This window comes from Coffea arabica, chromosome 2c, assembly GCF_036785885.1.
Source record: "Coffea arabica cultivar ET-39 chromosome 2c, Coffea Arabica ET-39 HiFi, whole genome shotgun sequence".
Lineage (NCBI taxonomy): Eukaryota > Viridiplantae > Streptophyta > Magnoliopsida > Gentianales > Rubiaceae > Coffea > Coffea arabica.
The window spans coordinates 46,964,625-46,983,989 of record NC_092312.1 but is presented as its reverse complement, the minus strand read 5'-3'; positions in this window follow the sequence as shown (position 1 = coordinate 46,983,989).

Sequence of the window (19,365 nt, the reverse complement as noted above, 5' to 3'; positions counted from 1 at the left end):
TTATGTATGATGTTTGGAAATGATTGAGAATGAAGCTAGTTGGTGTGAATGGTAGTTAATTGCAGCAAATTTCTGGTTTGGAAGATAAATTAGCAAGCTAGGGTTTCATACCCTTCAATTCTGTCCGGTTTTGTATCTCCTGGTTAGAGGCCGATTTGGCCTTAGCTTAAAACATGAAAGTTGTAGGGAATGACATTTTGGAGGTGCCTACAAAATTTCAGGTCAATCGGAGTAGAGTAGCTTGTGAAAAGATGGAATTACCCTTGCTGTCCTGTTTCTACCCGAACCTGAGAACTGCGATTGTAATTGGTTATTTTGGTTTAGAATGCTTCAGAATTGGTTGTTTAGGTCTTCTAATGAAATGTAGCGCTGTTTCTAAGCTTTCGTATGGCTTTGGAATTTCTGGATTTGGACTTATGTAGGCTGTTTTATGATGTTTGTACTAGAATACGGTATGTGAACCTGTTTTGCGATTCTGGTGTAGTATGTTACATTTTTGACGTAGTGACACTCGAAATTGGACTGAGTGGCCTTCTTCAACATTGTAGACCCTTAAGTCCTGAATATTCCTGTAAAATTTCAGGTCAAACGGATTAGTGTATCATGCGTTATAGATGAAATACTCAAGCCTATTTTGAACATCAGGTTCTGTGCGTTTTTAGTTTAGCTTCTGCCCGTGACTTTTTCGGTTTTGATACCGTACGATCTGGGTGGTGACTCCTTCATAAGAAATGTATATCTTGGTTTTGGCTTCGAAACGGTATAAAGTGCGTCGAAATCCGAGTTCCGTAGCTTCCGTTATGACCTAAACAAGATCGATCGTCAGAACTGCCTTGTATCTGGACAGTTCTGACGGGTATTTTGACACTCAATTTTCGTTCTGTTCTGAGTGGATTCAGGTCTTGGCCAAAACATCAAAGTTTTAGTCTTAGGTCTCAGCTTTCTAATGCCTTTGAAATTTCCTGATTTGGATTTGTGAGCTGGGAGTTATGGTCCAGCAAACAACCCTGTTCATCACCCTAAGACGTAAATTTCTGGTATTGTTTTCTACAATTTTGACCTGCTTCCATTCAGATCTAGATTAAAGTTTCTTCAGGAGATTTGTAGCCCTTTCTCATAGCTTCAAAACAGTATCTCGCTCACTTTGATCTGACTTTCCTAGCCTAATTTTTGATCAAAACGGTTTGAGATGGCAGATTTGGCCGTTTCCTTTTGCCGTTCCGCGTACTTGCATGTGCCAATTTTGCTGTTTCCGTACTTGCGTGTGTCGGATTTTGCCGTTTTGCTTGTTTTGGGTCTGTTAGTAGCCATTTGTGATATAATGTGATAAAATCTTCTATTTCAGACAGTAGTGAGCTAGGCGGAGCCGGTGGGGCCCACTACTAGCCAACACACGAAGTGATTTCCACTTTTGTACCACTTTTGTATTTTGAGTAAGTATTCAGGCCACTTTACGTGTTAGTTGCTTATGTGTTTCGATATGTATGAAAAGGGTACCTAGGCGAGGGTGTACTTTATCGCACTCGACCTAAACCCTAGTTTGCGCACATATTTGTACATGACATATGTATATGAATCATTTTGGAACTAAACCCCTTGAGCTTGTGGTTCGGGGTGACTTTTGAATAAATTTTGTGAAGTTTGTGAGTTTGGGGCCCGATCTCATGACCTAGATGGACTATTCGAGCCGGTTAGGGCTTGGTCGAAGTCAGTCCAACTTGGTTTGAGGTCACCAAGTTTGTGAATCCGGTTCACCGATTATGTGGACCAAGTTTGTGACCCGAGCTTGTGAACCAAGATCAATTTCGTTCGCTCGAGCAAGTTTGTGAGGTGCCTGGCCAGAGAGGGTGATAAGGTGTACGGTGGGAGTACAAGTGAAGTTCTACGGACCATTAATTGTAGTCGACGGAGTGTCGGCAGGAGATCATACATGGCACATGAATTGGCTTTGGAGCCACCTGTATCCTTATTATGTGATGTTACTTTTCTGCTTTTGCTTTACTCTTACTGTGTAACTGTTGTTATGTGAAATTTACGCTTTCGCCCCTGTTTACTTACTAAGCATATAGCTTACCCCTTTCCTTTTGTTTTCCTTAGCAGGGGCCGACGCGGGGACTTTTGGCACGTACACTATTATAGTTAGGTTTGATTGTAATAGTTGGACATATAGTATGTTTGTTTTTGTTTTGGTGGTTTGTATAAGGACCCTCCTTAGGGTCTATCTTCTGCTGGTTGTGGTTATAGTATATTAGAGTAGTTTGACTCGATACTTTTGAAGATGCAAATATAACTTTTGGGATTGTATATATTGTATATAGTGCTCTTTCGATTTATCTAGTTTTACTGCTTTAAGTTTTGAGTCCTGGCGCGAGCTAGGCAGGCGGCCTGCCGATACCCTTGGGTTCGCCCTTGGGAGAAGTGGGGTCGTCACAGGTGGTATCAGAGCGCCTAGCTTAGAGGACTTGGGCAAGTGGGACATACGCGATAGGCACTAGGCATATTGACCATTTTAAGTTGAATGATATCTTTTAAGCTGAAATGCCGGTTGACTGACGACTTAATGTTTTGTAGGTATGTATCCGGGCGGTTTGAGTGGTGCGGGACCCAGTGGCATGGGACCGAGATTTCCGAGTACGAGAGGCGTAGAGGATCAAGTGCTGCGTAAGCGGGCGATCCGCTATCGACAGAGACCTGGAGAGCCTTACACTTTATACTCCCCTTTTGGTGAGGTGGCGCACCGACCTTGTGGATGTTGGTACACATACTGTTATCCTGACGAGGTCGTCCTGGCTGTGGACGACGAGCGACGCAGCCTGCTTAGACAGCTAGACGAGGCTAGAGAGGTTGGCCTTGGGCAGGTGATGCGTATTAGGGACTTGGAGCAGGGTCTCCGAGAGGAGAGGGAGAGGACGGACGCTTTGCACCGTCAGCTTCAGGACACACACCAGCACCTCTTCGCTATGAAGAGGCAGCTGAGGGATAGGGCTCGGAGTATGTCTGTCGACTGCGAGCTCCTACTAGATCTAGCCGCAGAGGCACCGCCACGGGCCACCGGTCCAGAGAGGATGGACGAGGTGGACACGTTAGGTTCCGTTGGGAACCTGGGCCCTAGGGGAGGCGATTAGGGTCGCTTTTGTACTTTTGTTTAGCTAGTGTATGACTTTTGTTAGAACTAGCATGACTACTCTCTTTTGTTATTTGGTTGGCTGACTAGATTTTGGAGCCAGTACTCATGTGTACATTGGGTTTTGTACTGACTGGAGGTCGGTAATCTGTAAATCTTTTGGTATGACTTTGTAAATATATGTATATATTTGAAAAGCATTTTGAACTTATCTTTTGTGTGTCTTCTATGCATACGCTTTACGTCCGTACTTTTGCTCATAGTCTGGATAATAAGTATATGTAATGTTCCGATCTATAGACTTTTGCACTTAAATGGCCTCCGGTACTCGAGGTGGAGGTAGAGGGCGAGCACGAAACCCTGAAAGGGAACAAGGACAAGAGCCAGATCAAGTCGCTACAGCCATCCAGCGGATGGCCGATCTTCTGGAGCGAATGTCAAATCAACAGGGCCAGGGGAGCAGTACTGGGAACCCTGGACATAATCCGGGATATAATCCGGGTAATCATGAGGGAGAGGACCGTGCTTTAGAACGGTTCCAAAAATTTGCACCCCCTAAGTTTGTAGGTGGACCCGACCCTGACCTAGCGGAGGGTTGGATGGACCGTATGCTAGATATTTTTGCCGCGCTTAGGTACTCGGAGGAACGGCAGATATCCTTTGCTGCTTTTCAATTTGAAGGGGCCGCCCGAGTCTGGTGGAACGTGATTAAAACCAAGTGGGAGCGCGAACAAACCCCTGGACCTGGATCAACTTCACACGGGAATTTAACGAAAAATACCTGCCGCCCATTGTGCAAGAAAAACGGGAAGATGACTTCATCCGCCTACGTCAAGGGGCATCGAGTGTGGCGGAATACGAAACTCAGTTTACGAAACTTTCCCGTTTTGCCCCAGAGCTGGTACTAACAGAGCAAAAGCCAATTCGTCGCTTTGTCCAAGGCTTGAATGTGGAGATCCAGGAGGCTCTAGCAGCTGCTCAGTTGGACACATTTTGCCAAGCGCTAGAAAAAGCACAACGGATTGAGACTGCCAGGGGACAGGTTAAAGCCTTTCATGACCGGAAAAGAAGGCAACCCAGCTCGAATGACTCAACGGTTGGACAGAGTTCGCAAAACGAGCCACCTGCTAAGACAAGTAAAGGCACAGACGGTCCACGACCTACAAGAACCCTGAACAACTTTGGGCGAGGTCCAGTAGGGCAAGAGCCCCAGAGGAACGCCCAGCGTAGAGGGTCTAGTACGGCCACTAAACCAACCTGTGGTTTCTGTGGGGGCAATCACACCGATGAAAATTGCTGGAAAAATAGTTCGGTACGGAAATGTTTCAAATGTGGTAGCACCGAACATCTGATTGCCCGATGCCCTAAGATGCAGAAGAAGGACTCAAACCACCAACAGAAGGGACCACAACGAAGCCGTCAAATGCAGGGGAAAATCGACCCAAAGGGCCAGCAAGAGTGTATGCAATGGGTAAACAAGAAGTGACTGACCCTTCGGCGGGTTTCGAAGGTACGCTTTGACCAAAGAATTAATTTCGAGGACGAAATTGTCCTAAGTGGGGGAGATTGTGAGGCCCCAGTCCGTTCGTAAGTTGATATTAAGATTATTCATTATTTTGTACGTTAAATTAAGGTTTTAGGGCTAAGGAGAAACCCTAAACTCGGCTAAGATTGAAAACCCTGACTTTGTTTATGATAAAACCCTAGTTTATGCGGTATTCTAGTGTGTGTTTTAGCACAAGAAAAAAAAATAGGATTCGTTATAGTTTACAAAGGTTTAACAAGTTTGAAAATGGTTGGCAAACTCTGGATTGGCAAACCTCTAGTGTTACAATATTAGAAATCTTAAGTGGAGTTTTATTTATCGTCTGCCTTTTTCCACATTTTCTTTATTAGAAAAATTCCCCAAATAATTTTTATGAGTAAATATAGGTTTTAGATGATTTTTCTAGTATCGGTTAGTTTTTGAGAAATTAAGAACGTATATCGGACTTGGGACCCACTAGTGCGGTAAGTTCGAAAAAATTCGGCCGATTAGGTTAAGTTTCGGATACTGGGTTTAATTTATCGGGTGCTAAGAGATAATTAGAGGTTGTTATATGCATGAGAGAGGAGAGACAAAAGGATAACCATGTATTAAATAGGGTGACAAGTGTCACCATAAGATTTAATCTTACCATTTGACCACTATTCATGCCTTTACCAATTAATATAAAAAATTGACCCAAAATTCACCATTTCTTCTTCTTCTTGTGGCCGACCAACACTAAGCAAAAGGAAAGGAAAAGCTCTCCAAATTTCATGCTCCAATCTTACACAATTCAACAAACTAACCGATTAAACTTGAAAACTCTCCATAAAATCCCTTAAGTGAGTGGTTGTGAGGTGTTTAGTGAGGTTGTTTGGAAGCTTAAGGTGCTAAGTGGTCTCTCTTCTTTGGTTCTAAGGTGAGTGACTATGGAACCCCTCTCTTCTATCTAAAGATGCTTAATTAATGACTTGTGGTTGTTATAAGTGTGATTTGGTGGACTATTTCTTGATTTTAGTTAAGATTGATGAAGTTTTCTATTTATTTGGGATTTTTGCTGGTTGCATATGATTAATATTATGTGGCTATGTATGATGTTTGGAAATGATTGAGAATGATGCTAGTTGGTGTGAATGGTAGTTAATTGCAGCAAATTTCTGGTTTGGAAGATAAATTAGCAAGCTAGGGTTTCATACCCTTCAATTCTGTCCGGTTTTGTATCTCCTGGTTAGAGGCCGATTTGGCCTTAGATTAAAACATGAAAGTTGTAGGGAATGACATTTTAGAGGTGCCTACAAAATTTCAGGTCAATCGGAGTAGAGTAGCTTGTGAAAAGATGGAATTACCCTTGCTGTCCTGTTTCTACCCGAACCTGAGAACTGCGATTGTAATTGGTTATTTTGGTTTAGAATGCTTCAGAATTGGTTGTTTAGGTCTTCTAATGAAATGTAGCGCTGTTTCTAAGCTTTCGTATGGCTTTGGAATTTCTGGATTTGGACTTATGTAGGCTGTTTTATGATATTTGTACTAGAATACGGTTTGTGAACCTCTTTACTATTCTGGTGTAGTATGTTACATTTTTGACGTAGTTAAACTCGAAATTGGACTGAGTGGCCTTCTTCAACATTGTAGACCCTTAAGTCCTGAATATTTCTGTAAAATTTCAGGTCAAACGGATTAGTGTATCATGCGTTATAGATGAAATACTCAAGCCTGTTTTGAACATCAGGTTCTGTGCGTTTTTAGTTTAGCTTCTGCCCGTGACTTTTTCGGTTTTGATACCGTACGATCTGGGTGGTGACTCCTTCATAAGAAATGTATATCTTGGTTTTGGTTTCGAAACGGTATAAAGTGCGTCGAAATCCGAGTTCCGTAGCTTCCGTTATGACCTAAACAAGATCGATCGTCAGAACTACCTTGTATCTGGACAGTTCTGACGGGTATTTTGACACTCAATTTTCGTTCTGTTCTGAGTGGATTCAGGTCTTGGCCAAAACATCAAAGTTTTAGTCTTAGGTCTCAGCTTTCTAATGCCTTTGAAATTTCCTAATTTGGATTTGTGAGCTGGGAGTTATGGTCCAGCAAACAACCCTGTTCATCACCCTAAGACGTAAATTTCTGGTATTGTTTTCTACAATTTTGACCTGCTTCCATTCAGATCTAGATTAAAGTTTCTTCAGGAGATTTGTAGCCCTTTCTCATAGCTTCAAAACAGTATCTCGCTCACTTTGATCTGACTTTCCTAGCCTAATCTTTGATCAAAACGGTTTGAGATGGCAGATTTGGCCGTTTCCTTTTGCCGTTCCGCGTACTTGCATGTGCCAATTTTGCTGTTTCCGTACTTGCGTGTGTCGGCTTTTGCCGTTTTTCTTGTTTTGGGTATGTTAGTAGCCGTTTGTGATATAATGTGATAAAATCTTCTATTTCAGACAGTAGTGAGCTAGGCGGAGCCGGTGGGGCACACTACTAGCCAACACACGAAGTGATTTCCACTTTTGTACCACTTTTGTATTTTGAGTAAGTATTCAGGCCGCTCTTACGTTTTAGTTGCTTATGTGTTTCGATATGTATGAAAAGGGTACCTAGGCAAGGGTGTACTTTATCGCACTCGACCTAAACCCTAGTTTGCGCACATATTTGTACATGACATATGTATATGAATCATTTTGGAACTAAACCCCTTGAGCTTGTGGTTCGGGGTGACTTTTGAATAAATTTTGTGAAGTTTGTGAGTTTGGGGCCCGATCTCATGACCTAGATGGACTATTCGAGCCGGTTAGGGCTTGGTCGAAGTCAGTCCAACCTGGTTTGAGGTCACCAAGTTTGTGAATCCGGTTCACCGATTATGTGGACCAAGTTTGTGACCCGAGCTTGTGAACCAAGATCAATTTCGTTCGCTCGAGCAAGTTTGTGAGGTGCCTGGCCAGAGAGGGTGATAAGGTGTACGGTGGGAGTACAAGTGAAGTTCTACGGACCATTAATTGTAGTCGACGGAGTGTCGGCAGGAGATCATACATGGCACATGAATTGGCTTTGGAGCCACCTGTATCCTTATTATGTGATGTTACTTTTCTGCTTTTGCTTTACTCTTACTGTGTAACTGTTGTTATGTGAAATTTACGCTTTCGCCCCTGTTTACTTACTAAGCATATAGCTTACCCCTTTCCTTTTGTTTTCCTTAGCAGGGGCCGACGCGGGGACTTTTGGCACGTACACTAGTATAGTTAGGTTTGATTGTAATAGTTGGACATATAGTATGTTTGTTTTTGTTTTGGTGGTTTGTATAAGGACCCTCCTTAGGGTCTATCTTCTGCTGGTTGTGGTTATAGTATATTAGAGTAGTTTGACTCGATACTTTTGAAGATGTAAATATAACTTTTGGGATTGTATATATTGTATATAGTGCTCTTTCGTTTTATCTAGTTTTATTGCTTTAAGTTTTGAGTCCTGGCGCGAGCTAGGCAGGCGGCCCGCCGATACCCTTGGGTTCGCCCTTGGGAGAAGTGGGGTCGTCACATTCAAGGTTCGACAAGGGTTATTTTCCAACTTAGCACGTGGGTTTTGCATTGGATGACATCTGTAGCAATCGTAACAAGATTGAGTCAAAGGCATTTAACTCGTCTTGTCACCATTCGTGCTTCAATTTGTGGGCAAATTGCTTTCAAGAGGAGGGGAATTATACAAACAAGAGGAGCCATTGGAGTAAAGCCATGAGTTTTTCTTGGCTGGTTGTGAGCATTTTCAAACTAACCAAGAGACATGAGCACCGAATCATAGTATGAGGGCCAATATGTGGTGGCATTAGATTTGGGCTTCATACTACCAACGCTTGTAGTATCATCCATTCTATCCAGATTTGAGGACAAATCCTTCTCAAGTGGAGGGGACTGATGTGTGCACGGACCTTAGCCCAAGTAATGATCCAGTTCGAGTTCCACTGGGCCCAGTCACACGTGCACGGGCCAAGCACTTCAAGGAGTCCCTTCAAGCTCTTATGTGAAATGTTCAAGACCAACAAGGAGTCCATCTGGATATTGAAGGCTTGGAAGGTGATAATCAAGTTGTCTACATGATGATCCAAGCCCACGAAGAGAGCCCATGAAGGTTTGGTCGACTAAGCCCTGGGCCTTAGTGTTAGGTTCAATTGCTTAGAGTTGGATTAAATTAGTTTATTCGAGTCATGGCCCGGCCCATCTTGTCCAAGGAGTGGCCGACCTTCCTTGTCTAGTTTCTTAGGGTTTTATTAGCCCCTTAGCCTATATAAAGGCTCACTTTGTATGATTAACGGGTGCACAATTTTGATAATAAAATTCTGATTTGTTTCTCTTGGACTTATTGAGAGCATTCGAACCTTAACTTGCTTGGCAAGGGTTCTTGAGCAATCTTGCGTATTGTCCTTGATTGTTCTACCGACCTATCCACTAGAGTATTCACCTCAATTGGAGTCGCCGTTCTACCACCTTCAATCAATTCGTGTCGTCCGTTTTGGTTTTAGGTTCCACAATCCAAGCGTTGGACAACCTCACTAGATCCTTGGGCAAGCGTGTTACGTGTCTCGAAACGAGTTGATCGAGGACCTTATCAGTTGGCTTCAGAGCTTAGGTGAAGGTATCTTTCGTTATATCCTTGTTTTTCGTAGTTGCGTCGAAGGGTTTTTGTGTTTTGTCCGCTGCCTTGTTAAAAAAAAAAGAAGAAAAAAATGACACTGTTCACCGTTACTGTTCACCGACACTGTTCACGTTAAGCTTATCCGAACACAAAATCTGTTGGTGTGTTATCCCTTTTGTGTTTGTGTCTAGTTTGTCGATAATTTCTGTCCAAAATTTGCCGAAAGGTTGTGTTCCCAAATCTGTCTTGGTCGTTAGTCATCACTTGAGCAACAAGAAAACAAGTGGGGCGGCGGCTAGGGTTTCATTTGCACTAGGGTTTCTTTGTTTCAAATCTGTCCGAGTATTGCTTGCTTCATCCAAGTTGTTTACTTAATTTCCAAATTCATTTAGGAAACTAAGTAAAGCACTTGGATAACTCCTTTGTTTTCACTTGGCTACTCTCCTACATTCTCTCCTACATTTTAGGAACACTACCCACTCCTACATTTTAGGAAGCTAGGGTTTCTATCTTTTATGTTCCCATTGGTGCACTTCCATTTCTGTCCGCCACTATTGGCCTTCCAAATTCGTCCATTCCCACTTCATTTTGCACCCACATTTGTGTCTTACCTTCTTGGTTACTCTTATGGCAAAAGTGGTGACAATTATTGGACTTGAGCGGCCTTTCTCAACTACAGAACCCAACAGGTAAAAGTATTTGGTAAGTCAATTAGAGTGACATCCATATACACGAGTGCGAGTGGATACACGTAAGGGAGCGTGAAAGGCAATATCTTCGGTTTCGTTGCTAACTTTTTGCAGGTTCCCTCATACGTCATGGCGAATACAAGACGCATAAAAGCTAGCCCACAACATTGTCTTCCTGATCCTAAGGGAGTCAAAGAAGTGGCATTACGCGGTGTAGATGAGCAATTGGACCTCATCAAATCTCAGTTTCTTGGTTGGTTTTATACTCGTTGTGTGAGAAACCGTAAATTCCCTGATAATTTTCCTAGGATTTTTCCCCTTTAATGGCATGTTTTCTGCATTTTCTGGCTAAGGAAAATTTTCCTGGTTAATTTTATGAGTAAATATATTTTTTAGATGATTTTTCTAGTATTGGATAGTTTTTGAAAAATTAAGGATATATAACGGACGTGGGACCCGCTAGTGCGAAACGTTTGGAAAAATTTGGCCAACTAGGTTAAGTTTCGGATACTGGTTGAAATTTATCGGGTGTTAAGAGATAAGTAGAGGTTGAGATGTGATTGATGTGAGAGGGAACAAAAGGGATAGAGATGCATTTATGGAAGTGACAAGTGTCACCTTGTGAGTGGAGGTAACTTTTGACTTACTATTCTATGTCTTACCATTTGATTAAATATCTCAAAATTGACCAAAATATGCTTCATTTTCAAGCTCTTGTGGCCGGCCAACCTTAAGGAAGAAAGGAAGAAAACCTCTTCAACTTCTTGATTTCCTCTTGCTCCAATCCAATAACTCAACCATCTAAACTTGTTTCTACTCCATAAAACCTCTTCATTAGGTGCTATTTAGTGGTTTGGTGAAGTGTTTGGAGAAGCTAAGGTGCCAAGCAACTCTCCCTCTCTTGTTTTCTAGGTGAGTGGTGGTTGAACCCTCTCCTTCACTTAATGAAGCTTAATTTGTGCCTAATGGGAGCTAAAGTGATGAAATATGTGGTTTATTTCTTGGTTTTGGATGAATTGATGAAGTTTTCAATTTATTGATGAATTTTCTGGTTTAATATGAATGTGATGTTGTGGCTTTCCTTGATGATGGGAACTGATGTTTAATGACTCTAGTAGGTGTATATGATAGATAATTGTAACCAATTTCTGGTTTGGAAGGAATTTGAGAAAGTTAGGGTTTTATATCCCCAATTCTGTCCGGTTTTGTATCTCATGGTTAGAGGCCGAATTGGCCTTGGCTTAAAACATGAAAGTTGTAGGTATTGATGTTTTAAAGGTTCCTGTAAAATTTCAGGTCAATTGGAGCAATGTAGAATGAGATAAGCCGAAATTACTATTACAGTTCTGGTTTTACCCGATTTGGAGAATTGCGCCTGTAATTGGTTGTTTTGGCTGGAATTGCTTCTGAATTAGTTGTTGAGGCCTTCTGATGAAATTTATCCCTGTTTCTTAGCTTTCATCTGATTTTAGAATTTCTAGATTTGGACTTGTAGAGCCTGAGTTATGATGTTTCCGCTAGAATGCGTTTTGGTGAACCTGTTTTACGTTTTTGATATAGTATCTTGCATTTTTGACCTGTTTGCACTCAAAACTGGGTTGAGTGACCTTCTGTGATGTTGTAGCCCTGTCTTTTAGCTTCGAGATGGTGGGTCTTGCACCCTTATCCGATAATCGTAGTGAAATTGGTGCCATTACCGCAAAATGATGACAAAACTGTTTTTTTTTCAGGGCTCAAGTTAGTTCCATTTCCGGATTTTCTGGTTTCTTATAATGCTTATATATGCTTATGAAACCCTATTGGGGTGGTGATTGGCATTGCTTTATGACTCGTTATCGAGTCTCATTGTATTTGTTTGCGTGTTCTAGGGCGTGACGGTAGTTCACGACGTTCTTTTAACGACGGTGCATGAAACATCACCTACTTGAGTGGTGAGTATACTACTCACTTAAATGTTACAATGTGGCTTTGCTATATGTGAATTGATGCCTTGAAGGCTTATTTGGCTACTGAAATTGATTGAGGTGAGGGTGTACTTGACCGCCCTCACCCCTTGTGGTACCATTCATAACTGTTTACCGTTTTATGGAAATACTGCACTTGATATATCAGATAATGAATTCCTTTCATGGAAAACTGATTTAGTGTCGTTTGGACGATTATCCAACGGCCTTACTGTATTACTGAGCTCAACCCCGTTGGTAGTCAATTGAATCGAGCTGGCGAGGGCTTGGTCGTGAAAATTGGCATGCCACGGGGACTGGACTGAGGGATCTTGTAGTAATGAGACTCTTGATTCCGGTATACTCGAGTATTACCAAAAACGACTGATTGGAGTGCGGGCCCGGTTGGGGTAAGTTGGTTGGAAGGATGGAAGTAAAGTGATGTCTACGGTTGGTTACTCTTTAACATTGACGGAGGGTCAATGAGGTTGGATCAAGAATGTAAGCGTGGAAATGGGCTCCTGAGAGCCGTCCGTATCCTTTTACTGATTTGTTTTATTCCTTAATTGCGTACTTGAAATGAAAGGTTATGCTTAAGTGATCTTTGTCGCTTATATGGTAGTATATCACTGGGCTTAAGCTCATTCCGTTCCATTTGTTTTCCTTACAGGGATATAATTACTTTTGGGATTGGATTGGATAGTCGATTGCCAAGTTGAGCTAGTGTAAATGTCTTTTGTTTAGCTTGTTGAATGAAACTCTAATGTGTATTGGGTTCATTTTCTTTTGATTGGCAAACCGAACATGTATATCCATGATGAATGATTTTTGGCATGCCATTTGGTTGTAAATGTTGAATTTCAATGTATATATATGTTGGATTGAAGTTTGGTTGAACTCCGGATTCTGACGTGGCCGGTACTGTTCACCATCGGCTTCGATTTTCATTTTTTTATTTTACGATTTTGACTTGTTGGCGCGCGTTGTTGTGTCCGGAACGTAATAGATTGACGTAAACTGATCCATTAGTCCTGGCGAGAGCTGGGCAGGCAGTCCGCTAACCCCTTTGGTTCGCCTTAGGGGAAGGTGGGGCTGTCACATGTTGCGGTGCCAAAGATAAAATTTGTAGCTTGCCCATTGATGGGAGTTGTGAAGTCATCCTTGCAAGTGCTATCATGGTTGAGAAATTAAATCTTCCAACCATTGATCATCTTCAACTGTACAAGTTGATGAGTACTCGTGGTGTTGTTTGGGTTACTAAGCACACACTTGTACCTATTCAAATCAGCAAATATGTGGACGAGGTGTTGTGTGATGTAGTCCCAATTCAAGTGACACCTGTGTTGTTGGGCAAAGCATGGATATCGAGGCGAGAAGTTAAATATGACGGACATACTAACAAGTATGCCTGCTTATTTAATAGTCGTCGTTTTGTACTCGTATCACTTACTTATGACCAGCTTTGTATTGATCTAGCATACATGAAAATGAGCTTGAGCGTTATAGAATGGAGAAATGGCTAGATGAGGGAATTGTGCCAGAAGAGGTAAAACCCGAGGGAGTTGAAAGCAACGAGATGAAAGGGTCAGCTGTTGAACTAGAAAAAGAGATGGAAAAATCTGATGAGATGGGTGGTAAAAAGGAAGAAAAGAGAGAAAGTGGGCTGATCTTGAACAACCCAGTGAAGGCCTATTATTTTCCTAACGAACTTACCTTTGCTTTGTTTAGTGTTTCTTCTTTTATACAGATCAGGCAAAGGGAAGTTGAGCTGTTCTTAGTGCGTTCCATTCCAAAATCAATTATAGGCTTTGCAAGCCTCCAAGAGTTAAACCCCGTTGGTATCCATTCATGGAACAATGTCAACTCAAATCAGTCCACACCAAAAGGGAGTTGATTCGAGCTCATCTTGAAGGGAACACTCCACATTTTGGGGATGGTTGTGTACCAAGGGTTCGTTTAAAGAACAAGTACTTCAATGACCATTGTGATTTTCGTCTTGCTCTTAGTGCACATGAAGCTCCAACATCACCAAATCCGCCATGGGACCTTGCAAGTGTGTTCTGGCCGGAGTTCGATTTCATGGGATACACTTCACACCACTTTGAGGACCCTTACCTCGTGACCACAAACGATCAAGTTGAGCACACATTGAAGATAGTTTGTGAGATTCAAGGTTCGACAAGGGTTATTTTCCAACTTAGCACGTGGGTTTTGCATTGGATGACATCTGTAGCAATCGTAACAAGATTGAGTCAAAGGCATGTAACTCGTCTTGGCACCATTCATGCTTCAATTTGTGGGCAAATTGCTTTCAAGAGGAGGGGAATTATACAAACAAGAGGAGCCATTGGAGTAAAGCCATGAGTTTTTCTTGGCTGGTTGTGAGCATTTTCAAACTAACCAAGAGACATGAGCACCGAATCATAGTATGAGGGCCAATATGTGGTGGCATTAGATTTGGGCTTCATACTACCAACGCTTGTAGTATCATCCATTTCTATCCAGATTGAGGACAAATCCTTCTCAAGTGGAGGGGACTGATGTGTGCACGGACCTTAGCCCAAGTAATGATCCAGTTCGAGTTCCATTGGGCCCAGTCACACGTGCACGGGCCAAGGGCTTCAAGGAGTCCCTTCAAGCTCTTGTGTGAAATGTTCAAGACCAACAAGGAGTCCATCGGGATATTGAAGGCTTGGAAGGTAATAATCAAGTTGTCTACATGATGATCCAAGCCCACGAAGAGAGCCCATGAAGGTTTGGTCGACTAAGCCCTGGGCCTTAGTGTTAGGTTCAATTGCTTAGAGTTGGATTAAATTAGTTTATTCGAGTCATGGCCCGACCCACCTTGTCCAAGGAGTGGCCGACCTTCCTTGTCTAGTTTCTTAGGGTTTTATTAGCCCCTTAGCCTATAATAACGCTCACTTTGTATGATTAACGGGTACACAATTTTGATAATAAAATTCTGATTTGTTTCTCTTGGACTTATTGAGAGCATTCGAACCTTAACTTGCTTGGCAAGGGTTCTTGAGCAATCTTGCGTATTGTCCTTGATTGTTCTACCGACCTATCCACTAGAGTATTCACCTCAATTGGAGTCGCCGTTCTACCACCTTCAATCAATTCGTGTCGTCCGTTTTGGTTTTAGGTTCCACAATCCAAGCGCTGGACAACCTCACTAGATCTTTGGGCAAGCGTGTTACGTGTCTCGAAACGAGTTGATCGAGTACCGTATCAGTTGGCTTCAGAGCTTAGGTGAAGGTATCTTTCGTTATATCCTTGTTTTTCGTAGTTGCGTCGAAGGGTTTTTGTGTTTTGTCCGCTGCCTTGTTAAAAAAAAAAAAGAAGAAAAAAATGACACTGTTCACCGTTACTGTTCACCGACACTGTTCACATTACAGTTTATCCGAACACAAAATCTGTTGGTGTGTTATCCCTTTTGTGTTTGTGTCTAGTCTGTCAATAATTTCTGTCCAAAATTTACCGCAAGGTTGTGTTCCAAAATCTGTCTTGGTCGTTAGTCATCACTTGAGCAACAAGAAAACAAGTAGGGCGGCGGCTAGGGTTTCTACTTGCGGCTAGGGTTTCATTTGCACTAGGGTTTCTTCGTTTCAAATCTGTCCGAGTATTGCTTGCTTCATCCAAGTTGTTTACTTAATTTCCAAATTCATTTAGAAAACTAAGTAAAGCACTTGGATAACTCCATTGTTTTCACTTGGCTACTCTCCTACATTCTCTCCTACATTTTAGGAACACTACCCACTCCTACATTTTAGGAAGCTAGGGTTTCTATCTTTTATGTTCCCATTGGTGCACTTCCATTTCTGTCCGCCACTATTGGCCTTCCAAATTCGTCCATTCCCACTTCATTTTGCACCCACATTTGTGTCTTACCTTCTTGGTTACTCTTATGGCAAAAGAGGTGGCAATTATTGGACTTGAGCGGCCTTTCTCAACTACAGAACCCAACAGGTAAAAGTATTTGGTAAGTCAATTAGAGTGACATCCATATACACGAGTGCGAGCGGATACACGTAAGGGAGCGTGAAAGGCAACATCTTCGGTTTCGTTGCTAACTTTTTGAAGGTTCCCTCATACGTCATGGCGAATACAAGACGCATGAAAGCTAGCCCACAACATTGTCTTCCTGATCCTAAGGGAGTCAAAGAAGTGGCATTACGCGGTGTAGATGAGCAATTGGACCTCGTCAAATCTCAGTTGCTTGGTTGGTTTTATACTCGTTGCGGTGTCAAAGATAAAATTTGTAGCTTGCCCATTGATGGGAGTTGTGAAGTCATCCTTGCAAGTGCTATCATGGTTGAGAAATTAAATCTTCCAACCATTGATCATCTTCAACTGTACAAGTTGATGAGTACTCGTGGTGTTGTTTGGGTTACTAAGCACACACTTGTACCTATTCAAATCGGCAAATATGTGGACGAGGTGTTGTGTGACAAAGTACCAATTCAAGTGACACCTGTGTTGTTGGGCAAAGCATGGATGTCGAGGCGAGAAGTTAAATATGACGGACATACTAACAAGTATGCCTTCTTATTTAATAGTCGTCGTTTTGTACTCGTATCACTTACTTATGACCAGCTTTGTATTGATCTAGCATACATGAAAATGTGCTTGAGCGTTATAGAATGGAGAAAAGGCTAGATGAAGGAATTGTGCCTGAAGAGGTAAAACCCGAGGGAGTTGAAAGCAACGAGATGAAAGGGTCAGCTGTTGAACTAGAAAAAGAGATGGAAAAATCTGATGAGATGGGTGGTAAAAAGGAAGAAAAGAGAGAAAGTGGGCTGATCTTGAACAACCCGGTGAAGGCCTATTATTTTCCTAACGAACTTACCTTTGCTTTGTTTAGTGTTTCTTCTTTTATACAGATCAGGCAAAGGGAAGTTGAGCTGTTCTTAGTGCGTTCCATTCCAAAATCAATTATAGGCTTTGCAAGCCTACAAGAGTTAAACCCCGTTGGTATCCATTCATGGAACAATGTCAACTCAAATCAGTCCACACCAAAAGGGAGTTGATTCGAGCTCATCTTGATCGGAACACTCCACATTTTGGGGATGGTTGTGTACCAAGGGTTCGTTTAAAGAACAAGTACCTCAATGACCATTGTGATTTTCGCCTTGCTCTTAGTACACATGAAGCTCCAACATCACCAAATCTGCCATGGGACCTTGCAAGTGTGTTCTGGCCGGAGTTCGATTTCATGGGATACACTTCACACCACTTTGAGGACCCTTACGTCATGACCACAAACGATCAAGTTGAGCACACATTGAAGATAGTTTGTGAGATTCAAGGTTCGACAAGGGTTATTTTCCAACTTAGCACGTGGGTTTTGCATTGGATGACATCTGTAGCAATCGTAACAAGATTGAGTCAAAGGCATGTAACCCGTCTTGTCACCAATTTGTGGGCAAATTGCTTTCAAGAGGAGGGGAATTATACAAACATGAGGAGCCATTGGAGTAATGCCATGAGTTTTTCTTGGCTGGTTGTGAGCATTTTCAAACTAACCAAAAGTCATGAGCACCGAATCATATTATGAGGGCCAATATGTGGTGGCATTAGATTTGGGCTTCATACTGCCAACGCTTGTAGTATCATCCATTTCTATCCGGATTTGAGGACAAATCCATCTCAAGTGGAGGGGACTGATGTGTGCACGGACCTTAGCCCAAGTAATGATCCAGTTCGAGTTCCATTGGGCCCAGTCACACGTGCACGGGCCAAGCGCTTCAAGGAGTCCTATCAAGCTCTTGTGTGAAATGTTCAAGACCAACAAGGAGTCCATCGAGATATTGAAGGCTTGGAAGGTGATAATCAAGTTGTCTACATGATGATCCAAGCCCACGAAGAGAGCCCATGAAGGTTTGGTCGACTAAGCCCTCGGCCTTAGTGTTAGGTTCAATTGCTTAGAGTTGGATTAGATTAGTTTATTTGAGTCATGGCCCGGCCCACCTTGTCCAAGGAGTGGCCGACCTTCCTTGTCTAGTTTCTTAGGGTTTTATCAGCCCCTTAGCCTATATAAAGGCTCACTTTGTATGATTAACGGGTGCACAATTTTGATAATAAAATTCTGATTTGTTTCTCTTCGACTGATTGAGAGCATTCGAACCTTAACTTGCTTGGCAAGAGTTCTTGAGCAATCTTGCGTATTGTCCTTGATTGTTCTACCGACCTATCCACTAGAGTATTCACCTCAATTGGAGTCGCCGTTTTACCACCTTCAATCAATTCGTGTCGTCCGTTTTGGTTTTAGGTTCCACAATCCAAGCGCTGGACAACCTCACTAGATCTTTGGGCAAGCGTGTTACGTGTCTCGAAACGAGTTGATCGAGTACCGTATCAGTTGGCTTCAGAGCTTAGGTGAAGGTATCTTTCGTTATATCCTTGTTTTTCGTAGTTGCGTCGAAGGGTTTTTGTGTTTTGTCCGCTGCCTTGTTAAAAAAAAAAGAAGAAAAAAATGACACTGTTCACCGTTACTGTTCACCGACGCTGTTCACGTTACTGTTTATTCGAACACAAAATCTGTTGGTGTGTTATCCCTTTTGTGTTTGTGTCTAGTTTGTCAATAATTTCTGTCCAAAATTTGCCGCAAGGTTGTGTTCCCAAATCTGTCTTGGTCGTTAGTCATCACTTGAGCAACAAGAAAACAAGTGGGGCGGCGGCTAGGGTTTCTACTTGCGGCTAGGGTTTCATTTGCACTAGGGTTTCTTCGTTTCAAATCTGTCCGAGTATTGCTTGCTTCATCCAAGTTGTTTACTTAATTTCCAAATTCATTTAGAAAACTAAGTAAAGCACTTGGATAACTCCTTTGTTTTCACTTGGCTACTCTCCTACATTCTCTCCTACATTTTAGGAACACTACCCACTCCTACATTTTAGGATGCTAGGGTTTCTATCTTTTATGTTCCCATTGGTGCACTTCCATTTCTGTCCGCCACTATTGGCCTTCCAAATTCGTCCATTCCCACTTCATTTTGCACCCACATTTGTGTCTTACCTTCTTGGTTACTCTTATGGCAAAAGTGGTGGCAATTATTGGACTTGAGCGGCCTTTCTCAACTACAGAACCCAACAGGTAAAAGTATTTGGTAAGTCAATTAGAGTGACATCCATATACACGAGTGCGAGTGGATACATGTAAGGGAGCGTGAAAGCCAACATCTTCGGTTTCGTTGCTAACTTTTTGCAGGTTCCCTCATACGTCATGGCGAATACAAGACGCATAAAAGCTAGCCCACAACATTGTCTTCCTGATCCTAAGGAAGTCAAAGAAGTGGCATTACGCGGTGTAGATGAGCAATTGGACCTCGTCAAATCTCAGTTGCTTGGTTGGTTTTATACTCGTTGCGGTGTCAAAGATAAAATTTGTAGCTTGCCCATTGATGGGAGTTGTGAAGTCATCCTTGCAAGTGCTATCATGGTTGAGAAATTAAATCTTCCAACCATTGATCATCT